Below are 11083 nucleotides of genomic sequence, written 5' to 3' on the forward strand. Positions count from 1 at the left end.
CTAGTGAGAGAGATGAGGGTTTCTAGTGAGAGAAACCTTCAATAGAAGATGAAGATGGTGATTTTCGCCCAAATTGGAAGCGGGTCTTGGTTCTCCTTGATGTTTTTAGCTACTAGCTCAGTTTTGGAGTTGAGGTAAACCCTAGATTCGATTTTAATTACTTTGATTTTGATTTGGGGTTAGGGTTTGTGCTAGTTAGGGTTATAAACCCCGTTTCTCATGAAATTAGGGGTTTTGTTGTATGTGTTGTGTAAGTAAACCCAATTATTGTGGGTTTAAGGTTTGATGATGAATTTGGAAGTATTTGTCATGGTTTGGGTGTTAAACCACTAGATTGAAAGGTTGTTAGTGATTTTGATGTTCTTAAGAACAAGTTTGCTAGTCAAAATGGGTGTTGACTTGGTTTGGTGTCAAAATGAGTTTTGAGTCAAGTTTTGGTGAATCAAGTATGTAAATACTTGATTTAGGTGTTAATTGGTGTTTTGAAAATATAATCACTAGCCGTTAGTAATTTTGGGCATTTTTAGGACTTATGTCAAAATGGGTAAGATGATTGGGTCGAATTTGGTAATGACACTAGTTTTGGTCAAATGGATGTTTAAACACTTGTGTTAAGTGTTAAATGGTGTTTGTGAAAATAATCGCTCATGAGAAGTGATTTTGAGTCAAAGTGATGCTTTAACATAAGTCAAAGGTGGTCAAAAGCAATATGGGTCAATATTGCACGTGTTATGGTTTTGGTGTACATGACGTTTGAAATGATCACTACCTTAGTAGTAATCTAGTGTCGGGACCTAGGTTGGTCTAGTTAGTGTAAAGTATGATTTGGGTTAAATTGTACTTTGTAGAGTGAGTTTGAATTACCACCCGAAGTGGTAATTGGTTTGTGTCCATTAGGTGTTAAATGAGCAGGTTTTGATGAGCAAGGTGAGATCCCTTGGCTAAGGGATGTGGGTGTCAGATTCTCTTTTAGAGAATTGTTATTTATGTGTGTATTGTGCCTATGTGTGATATAGGTGGTTACTTGCTCGAATTTGAGGACGGAGATCATGTTATACATGACTTGTGCAGGCATTCCAAGGTGAGTGGAATAATTATACGTGTATGTATATGGTGTATTTGTTTGTGTGCTATGGCATAAACCACGGAGCCTGTAGTGCCATAGCATGTGCGAGTGTGCTATGATGTGAACCACGGGGCCGGTAGCATCATGGTACGTGTGTTGTAGTGTAAACCACGGAGCCGGTAGCACTATAGCACGAGTTGTTAAGGTGTGAACCACGGAGCCGGTAGCGCCTTAGCGTGAGTATGACTCAAGTTGTGATGTGAACCACGGAGCCGGTAACATCATGACAAATGAGTATGGTGTGAACCACGGAGCCGGTAGCACCATGACGCGAGTATGGTTAACCATGTGGTGTGTGTGTAGAATTCGTGAGCATTATTTATATTACATGCTTTTGGTTATGCTAGCTTGCGGTATTGGAGAGTGTTAGCTTATTACTTTGCGATGATATGCTAATTAGATTGCTAGCATGTATGCGGTATTTGTGTAAGTGTTTGCGAGTAAGTAGATTATATATGTATATGTATAATTATTGCATTCACTAAGCTTCATGCTTACCCCTCTCGTTGTTTACCTTTTTATAGGTATCGTTGATGTGGTGTTACCTAGTTGCTAGACTAGGGTTGATAGATGTTGCTTAAGCTTGGAGGATTAGCTTTTGGATATTTGGACGTGGATTGGGGATTCAGTAGTCCCCGGGGTTATGCTCTTGGTATCGGGTTGGGTTATCGAGTCTTAACCTGGTTTGTAGTGTAAATGAATTGTAATTACCCACTTGTTGTGTAACGGGTCAAAAGGCGTCGAATTGCACGTTTTGGATTTAGTCACATGTTAAACATTTATTTTGTTGTATATTGGGCACGTTAAAACTATTGTTAAACGGATCTTGTATTATGATGTATTTAACTTTATCTAACTTAAAACAAAAATAGTGCTCGTTTTTGGTAAACGGATTTGGGATTGTTTCAAGTGGTATCAGAGCATGGTCTAAGGGATCTAGGTAACTTTTTGATAGGTGCCTAGACTTAGACTTGACGGTGTGGAATTGTATGCGGACTTGTAGAAATACGGGCCGAGATAGTAATAGTTAGTGTCTTAGCATAGGTACCTTAACTATGACATGTGGATATGTGGGGCCTTAATTGGTATTGCGCTTGTACCTTAGATAGATAGTGGCCTAAAGTAGTAGGTTGACTAGGAATTTGCTTTGACGACAAATCCTTAAGTAGTGGGATGACTTTGCGGTTCTGATTATGTGCATTTATTATTATATTGTATATAGGTGTATATACATGTATCTATTGGTGCGGTATCCTAGGGACGAATCTATTGGAGAGGTTCAGATGTTTGGCGGTTTTGAGTGATCAAGTTCACGGTAAGGACTTTGGTCATTCGGGTACTAGGAGTTATCGCGTGTTATTTTGTGTGAATGTTACGTCAGTCCGGGTAAAGTACTTTACGTGACCATGTGAAAATGGTAAGGTACGCAATTGTAATAGTGACTGATCACCATTATTACGAAAGTGTATCTTGACACCAAGCAAGACATGACGAGTACCGAACAGAGGAAACGTGGCATGGTTGGGGTAGAATCGGGACGAATTAGGAATCTTTTATTGGTTCCTAGGATATAGTTGTCTCGGGTGATGTGCTTGTTGTCACATCGGGTTCATTGTGAGTCGGGAAGTGTTACGGTGGTTTCGGTTAGCTAAGGTGAGTGAGCAAACTCACAAGTTCGGCGCGTGCGTAGTCACCATGTAGTTGGTGCACTATTGAGATTTTCATTGGTTGTTGATGATGATGTGCATGATATACAACGATGTACATCTTTTACCCTCTAAATTTATATATGATTCAAACACTACAAATAAGCACACACAACTAACGAGCACTTAGAACCTGATTATTATAGCACTTCAATGTAAGTATTCTTATCAAGTTCGTCCCAAGAGAGCGGTGTAAGTCGAATATTTGAAACTATCAATTGTCCTAGGGTTGTTTGAATCTCTGGAAATCTGATCGGTCCTCCTCGACCTTCAATCGAGGGTTTGGTGTTTTTTGCTAAAGTAACACGTAACGTCATTTGTTTTCTGATTCATGCTTCCTTGCGTGCTTTAGAGATTATGGCGTCTGGATCAGGTACGAATAACAACGGCCCTGGTCTAGATCGGGTTTGGGTCATACACTGGGTATGCCTCTTTTTGTTGTTTTAAATTTTAAAAAGATAAACTAGGTTCCTATTTTAGTCTAAGGCCATCTAAAGTAATCTAAGGTAATCTTAATCTAAGGTATTCTAAGCAAAGGTATTCTAATTATCCTAATTATAGATATGTTTTTGGTTCTTGCTACTGATTCCCTGGTATTTCGATAACAGAGCTTCGCACGAACTATTCAACAAACCAAGTGGCCAGGCCGACTACGGAGAGGCAGGATCCTTTTGGTTCCAATATAATTGGAGACTGTTCGAAAAATACAACAACCAAGTCCGTGTATAATTGTCTTTCTTAGACACCACTTAAATGTTTGTGAATGAGTTTGATAGAGAGCAGTATTGTCAGATACCAGAACCCCGGCAGCGGCGCCAAAAAATTGCTACCCTCTTGATATGGCCAAAATGGACGGTTTAATTTCGTGCGATGTCGTCAGGTCGCAACGCGTCAGAGTCAGCCACCAAGAGGGAGGGTACTAGTTTTAAATTTATATTTATTTGGACCTAAATCATACTACTCCTTATTATGAGTAAGGGAAGTATGACCTAGAGTCGTATTTTTGAGATATCAGTAGAATCGAACCTATATCTAAAACTTAAGATAATTCTAAGGTGCAGGAGTAGTGGTTGATTACCTAATTTTTGGGTTTTCTAGATAGAGTAAAGTAAAGTAAAGTAAATACGATAAAATTTGTAATTCAGATAAGGCTAAAACAAGTGCATGCTATGATTTCATCAGTTACTTTGCCGGTATTATGGAATGCTGGCTCATGGATAGGCAGTGAGCTTATATTTACTACACTAGTCCTAAACGCCCCTGTCATAAGACATGTGATAGTGCTCTAAATGAACATATATTTAGGCGCAATATCGTTCCAATATGTAATATTTTTAGTTGTAATTGTTCTATTTTTAAGTTGTAATCGTTTAAATAAATAAATGCGAAGACGAAGCACGAAGATTAAAGAATTGAAGAAAAAGTGCCACTAAAACTGGAAAAGGATCCTTAAAGCCATAGTGCACTCAAAAGCGTCCTAAAAAGTGAGTTAAAAGACTTGCGCGGATTTTGGAAGTTAAGAAAAATTAATTTTTGTGCAAATTACAAGTTGCGGAACGTAAAGTACAAGATATTAAATCATACGAAAAGGCGTTCGAAAATCCGAAACCGAGACATGAACCGAGCATCAACGCGCGAGTCAACGGACCTAAAATTACCAGTCAACTAGGCACAAGAATATAATATAATATATATATAATTATATAAAATTATATCTATTATATTATATATTATTTTAAAGAAAGCCGCCCACATTTAATTGAAGGTTGTACGCTGGACAGGCTAGCCATGCGATCGCATGGCCAGGAAGGGGGAATTTCATGCGATCGCATGGCCTCAGGAGGCTGTCCACATCTATAAATTGGAACGTTTTCTGGCCGAAATATACACATCTTTTTCTTTTCCTTCCTCTGTTCAATGTAATATATATTTATATTTATAATATTAAGTTTAAATTAAGTTTAATAATAATTGGGTTAATGTAAGAAATGTTTTAAGGTTTTGTAAGTGGGAACTCTGTCCGTGTAACGTTACGCGATTAATCACCACTGTAAGCTACGTTCTTCCTTTATAAATTAATGTCTCGTAACTAAGTTATTATTATGCTTATTTGAGCCAAAGTAATCGTGATGTTGGACTAAATATTAAAATGGGTTATTGGATTTTGTACCATAATTTGGGTTTGGATAAAAGACCGACACTTGTGAACATTGGACTATGGACTATTAATAGATGGGGGGTATTGTCTAATTGAATGACAACTCATTGGAATCTGTCGAACCTATCTTCAAATTAGTTAATCTAATAATTATTAAATTGTTATGCATGTCCTATTTAGTGACGTTTATACGACATCTCTTACAAATCATTTAATTTAATCAATTGGATTGGGTAATTTATTATTCATTATGGCCAAGTGAATAAATTAATGTATCATGGACTAATTATAACAGGGGTGGATTACATACAAGGGTAATTGGTGTAATTGTTAACAAAGTATTAAAACCTTGGATTATACGCAGTCGATAACCTAGTGTAATCATTAAACAAAGTATTAATACCTTGTTACAGTTCGAATCCCTAATTAGTTGGAATATTTGACTTCGGGAATAAGGTTAATTTGACGAGCATTTTATAATTATGACCGATGAACTATTATGGACAAAAACCAGATAGGTTTCAAATAATCCAGGACAAAGGACAATTAACTCAGAGTAATAAATTAAAATCAAAACGTCAAACATCATGGTTACAGAAGTTTAAATAAGCATAATTGTTTTTTTTCATATTCTATCGCACTTTTATTTACTATCATTTTATTTATTGTCATTTTAATATTGTTATTATTTTATGAACTTTAATTATCGTCATTTATCTTTACGCTTAAAATATAAAATCGACAAACCAGTCATTAAACGGTAAAACCCCCCTTTATAATAATAATACTACTTATATATATATATATATATATATATATATATATATATATATATATATATATATATATATATATATATATATATATATATATATATATATATATATATATATAGTTGTTAAAAATATAGTACATATCACTAGCTCCCTGTGGAACGAACCGGACTTACTAAAAACTACACTATTCTACTATTAGGTACACTGCCTATAGTGTTGTAGCAAGGTTTAGGTATATCCCATATGTAAATAAATAATTAAAACTTGTGTAATTTGCACCGTATTTCGTAGTAAAATATATATATTTCGTACACCTCCGCGCGCACATCAAGTTTTTGGCGCTGCTGCCGGGGAGTCGGTGAAACACGCTATATTAAAAATATATAATTTTTAATTTTAATTTCGTAAAAATATTTTGTATTTATAATAAGTGTTAAAAAAATAAAATAATATATATATATATATATATATATATATATATATATATATATATATATATATATATATATTAAGACTTTATTTATAAAATTATAAAGTACTTTTATTTTTTAGATTTTAATATATAAGTTTATTATATATAAATATTTTCTATAAATTAAAATCAGAAAATTAAAATCAAAATAAAAAATAAAAAGAATTCGGGCCTAGTACTGTAGCAGCCCAACAATTGGATCCGAAATTCTGGCCTATGCGATCGCATGGATAAGACCTTGAAAACTTATGCGATCGCATGACTTGACTTGACAGGTCTGAATCATTTGTCTGATCGAATTAGGGTTCTGTAATTATAATTACTATTAATTAATTTTAATTAGGGTTTAATTAAAATATTAATTAGTTTAGTTTGTAGTTTTAATTTGTAATTTAAGTTTTATTAGTTTTATTAATTATATAAATTTAATCCTTTTATATAAATAATATAAAAATAATATTTTTATTGTATTTTTATAACTTTAGCTTCTTTTTATATTTTGTAGCTTTTTATTCGTAATTTGTATATTTATCGTTCGTTATATAGTTTTAAGTTTAGTTTTGCCATAGTTAATTTTAGATTCCGAGATTTTTAAGCTTTGCCGTAAAATCCCTTAAGTGCTTTTTCTTTAGATTAAGATTTAGGCGCTTCAGAATTTTGCGACGCAGTTTTTCGATTTTAATGCCTAATTAAGTTATTGCCGTTTTGGATATAGAATTCATTTTAAGCTTTAATACCTTTAGGCGCAACTTTTTAGTCTTAAGTTTTTAGACTTTTAAGTTTCAACGCTTTACTTTCTTATTATTAGATTTCGACTATTTTTTTCGACGTTTGTTTTTCGACCTCTTATTTTTCGACGCTCTTTTTCTTTCTCATTTCTACGCTCTAGTTTTTAGGACATAGATTCTTATTTTCTTTAAATTTCGACAAAAAATTATTTTAAGCGGTTAAATTGATAGACATCCAAAATTTTCTGGTTCGTAGTAATAGTTGAATTTGTTAGTGGCGAGTTGTGGGCTTCCGATTTAAAGGGTCCTGGCTACCTGCTGCATCTATTGGCTATTCGAAACGTGGGCAAAATCAGAAAAGTCTATTAATTTGATAACTTATATAATTTTTATCTTTATAACTAATAGGATATTCTGTGAATGCACCGAGCAAAACGTTCACCACCTTTCATACGTTCACCACCTGTAACTCGATAAAGACATCTAGTCAATATTGTCGCCGTTGATTTTTCTTTAGAATCATCATCTAGTTGAACAAGTACTCCAACTCAAATTTCCAATAATCCAATTGTTGAAACCAACTTCACAATTGAAAACCCGGAGGATATTCAAGGACAATTCCAAGATCCTGAACTACTAATCATTCTTCCTGAACCACAAACCGTTAAATCAGAATCCTCTAGTGATTCGAATTCAAAAAATTCAGATATGGAAGAAACGAAACCTCAAAGTATGGAAGACCGAATGAGAACCACACGCACGGGCCAAGATCACGCCATTATTAAGCCAGATGTTAGTGCGCCATATTTTCAAATCAAAGGACAAATCTTACACATGGTCACTAATCAATGCCAATTCGGTGGTACAGCAAAAGAAGATCCAAACGAACATCTTCGAACTTTTAATAGGATTTGTAATCTATTTAAATTCTGAGAAGTTGAGGATGAAACTATTTATCTTATGTTATTTCCCTGGACTTTAAAGGGAGAAGCCAAAGATTGGTTAGAATCGTTACCTGAAGGGGCGATTGACAAATGGGATGTCTTAGTTGAAAATTTTCTTAAAAGATTCTTTCCGGCATCTAAAGCCGTGAGACTTCAAGGAGAAATTGTTACGTTCGCGCAAAAGCCAAATGAAACGCTATATGAGGCATGGATAAGATTCGGAAAGTTATTGAGAGGATGTCCTCAACACGGTTTAGACACTTATCAAATAGTACAAATATTCTACCAAGGTGTCGACGTTGCTACACGAAAAGACATCGACACAGCAGCTGGTGGCTCCATTATGAAGAAAACCGCAACAGAAGCTCACAAAATTATTGATAACACAGCCTCCCACTCACATGAGTGGCACCAGGAAAAAGATATCTTTCGTTCATCTAAAGAGGCTAGAGCCGATTCTAGCCATGACTTTGATTCCGTTTTCGCAAAAATATATGCTTTCGAGAGAAGAATGGAAAAGATGACTAAAGATATTCATGCAATACGAATCAGTTGTGAGCAATGCGGTGGACCACACTTAACGAAAGATTGTCACATTGAACAAACGATGGAACAACGTGAGAATGTTTCCTACATGAACCAAAGGCCGGGAAATAATTATCAAAATAATTATCAACCGCCAAGGCCAAACTTCAATCGAAATCAAAACATTCGTTACAATCCAAATGGACCCAACAATAACTCATACAACTAACAAGGTCCGAATAACCAACCAACTCAAAACAACACTTTCAATCAACAAAGACCTAGCTTGTATAAACCACCACAACAAATCGAAGAGAAAAAGCCAAATCTGGAAAAATGATGGCAAAGCTAATGGAATCTCAAACACAATTTATTACATCTCAAACCCAAACGAATGAGAGGTTTGATCAGTCATTAAGAACTCAACAAGCTTCCATTTTGAATCTAGAAAAACATGTAGGTACTCTTGCTAGCATGATGAGTGAGAGGGAACAAGGAAAGCTACCGAGTAATACTGAAGTAAATCCTCGGAATGAGAATGTTAATATGGTATCAACGAATTCTAAAAAACCAGCATCAGAAGATGGGAAGGTTTTCGATGTGAGTAACAATGAAGAAGTTACAACACCACCACCACCACCCGAGTATGTAAAGCCAGTGGTGGCACCATACAGACCACCCATCCCGTTTCCAAGAAAAGGAGTTGAGTATGAGCAAGTGATAGGCAATAAAGTTTGTGATACCTTTGGAAAGAAGAAGAAGAATAAGAAAGTGCAAGAAACAAAAACCGTATAAGTAAACCCGGTGAAGACAGTTCCACCAAAACCTCCACCCACGTTGGGTGATCCGGGTGAATTTATTGTTCATTGTCTACTTAGTGATTGTGTCATGTATGATGCACTAGCAGATTTAGGTGCGAGTATAAGTGTTATGCCTCTTTTATTATATAAGAGATTAGGTGTAGGTGAGTTAAGTCCAACGGAAATGAGTGTTCGACTCTTTGATCAAACCATTAAGCACCCAGTTGGAATTGCTGACAACCTACCCGTTCAAGTAGGTAATTTAACCTTTCTAGTTGAATTTATTGTCATTGACATAGAAGAGGACTCAAACTGAAACAACCCAACCCGTATTAAAACCGGCCCATAAAAATTTTTCCTTTTAATACGCGTTAAATAATACTTTAGGTCCCGTTACACATATTCCAAAACGTATTTGTTATCAAAGTAAGTTCATCGAACTTAAAACATACATTAATGATTTAAACTCCTTAATACAATGGTTCATTAATTAAATCGTAAACCGGTTATAATCATTATGACCCGACTAGTTACGTTTACACAAAACCGAGCATGGTGATTTGGGACTACGCTACCCAAATCCTAATCGAGTCCAAAAGCAAGATCTTCTAAAGCAACCTAGCCGAGATCTCTAATTCCCAAGCTTACCCGAGCCGCCAAGCATGCGAACCTATAAAAATATCAACAACGAGAGGGTAAGCTAACGCTTAGTGAGTGAGAATATACTACATACATATATATGCATAAAATGGACACGCCACAAAATAGCAAATACCGCATACCGGAGCATCCAAACATAAAGGCAAGCTAGTCTAAGCATACCGTAAGATCACTAAGCAATGAGCTAAAGATACATCAACAAAATATAAGTTTGCCAACAACGATGTGAACCATGCCAATAAGCTACACCCGGAGGGTTAGCTACAACACGACAATACAACATTATATGTATACAATATATATATGTATATATATGTATATATCTCTCGAATAACATAATTTGCTTACGCTTACAACACAATAACCATGGTTAACCAAGTATACAAGAGAACGGTACATGTAAGTCCGTTGGAGTTCATAACATCCACTAGTGTTACTTATACACCGCGTAATCACTAGTCCCCCGGGTGATGTCTTAAACACCGCGACTAACTCACCCTTACAACAATGTGGCGTCTTAAACACCGCGACGAACCCACACTTCATTCAATACAATGAGTGGTGTCTTGAACACCGCGACACTTCCACTCTCACGACATTGTGGTGTCTTAAACACCGCGACAATCCCACAAGTCAATTACACAAGGAGTAGTGTCTTAAACACCACGACAATACTACTCGTTACCTAGAATGTGGTGTCTTGAACACCGCGACACTTCCACATTCATACCACACAAATAAATACATTATATACGTTCACGCATAATTATTCCACTCACAATATTAACCCTTCGCCATTGGGGTTATATAATCCACATCACACGCCCATGTGATAGAGTACACGCAAGGTGTGCACCTCGTCAAAGATGGTCAACCAAAACGCACAACCGTGCCAATTGGACCTACACACAAGTCCATCAATCCACCTATATGTGAAGTGAGCTCTATAACCGAGAACCACTTCACCCGACCCGCACCCATCCTACACATACATATGCATATAGGATATTAACACTCACCTTAAGCCTTGATGAAAGCAACCAAGTAATCCGCAACTCGTCAATGGAAAGTACCTATTCCATTATCACAAATTCAACAACACACTTAGATTGGATTTACAAACCAACCCAATTTGACACTTAGTGCAAATTCGACCCAAATGTAATTCCAAGTACAAACCGCGCCCAA

The 11083-nt window shown here is 35.8% G+C and overlaps 1 non-coding gene across 1 annotated transcript; it reads right to left on the reverse strand.

Moving 5' to 3' along the window:
- Positions 1-8058: 8058 nt before the first annotated feature.
- LOC139894964 (small nucleolar RNA R71) lies at positions 8059-8165 on the reverse strand. The gene has a single exon (XR_011775437.1). It is a non-coding gene; the product is annotated as a small nucleolar RNA R71 (small nucleolar RNA).
- Between the last annotated feature and the right edge of the window lie 2918 nt (positions 8166-11083).

This window comes from Rutidosis leptorrhynchoides, chromosome 2, assembly GCF_046630445.1.
Source record: "Rutidosis leptorrhynchoides isolate AG116_Rl617_1_P2 chromosome 2, CSIRO_AGI_Rlap_v1, whole genome shotgun sequence".
Classification (NCBI taxonomy): domain Eukaryota; kingdom Viridiplantae; phylum Streptophyta; class Magnoliopsida; order Asterales; family Asteraceae; genus Rutidosis; species Rutidosis leptorrhynchoides.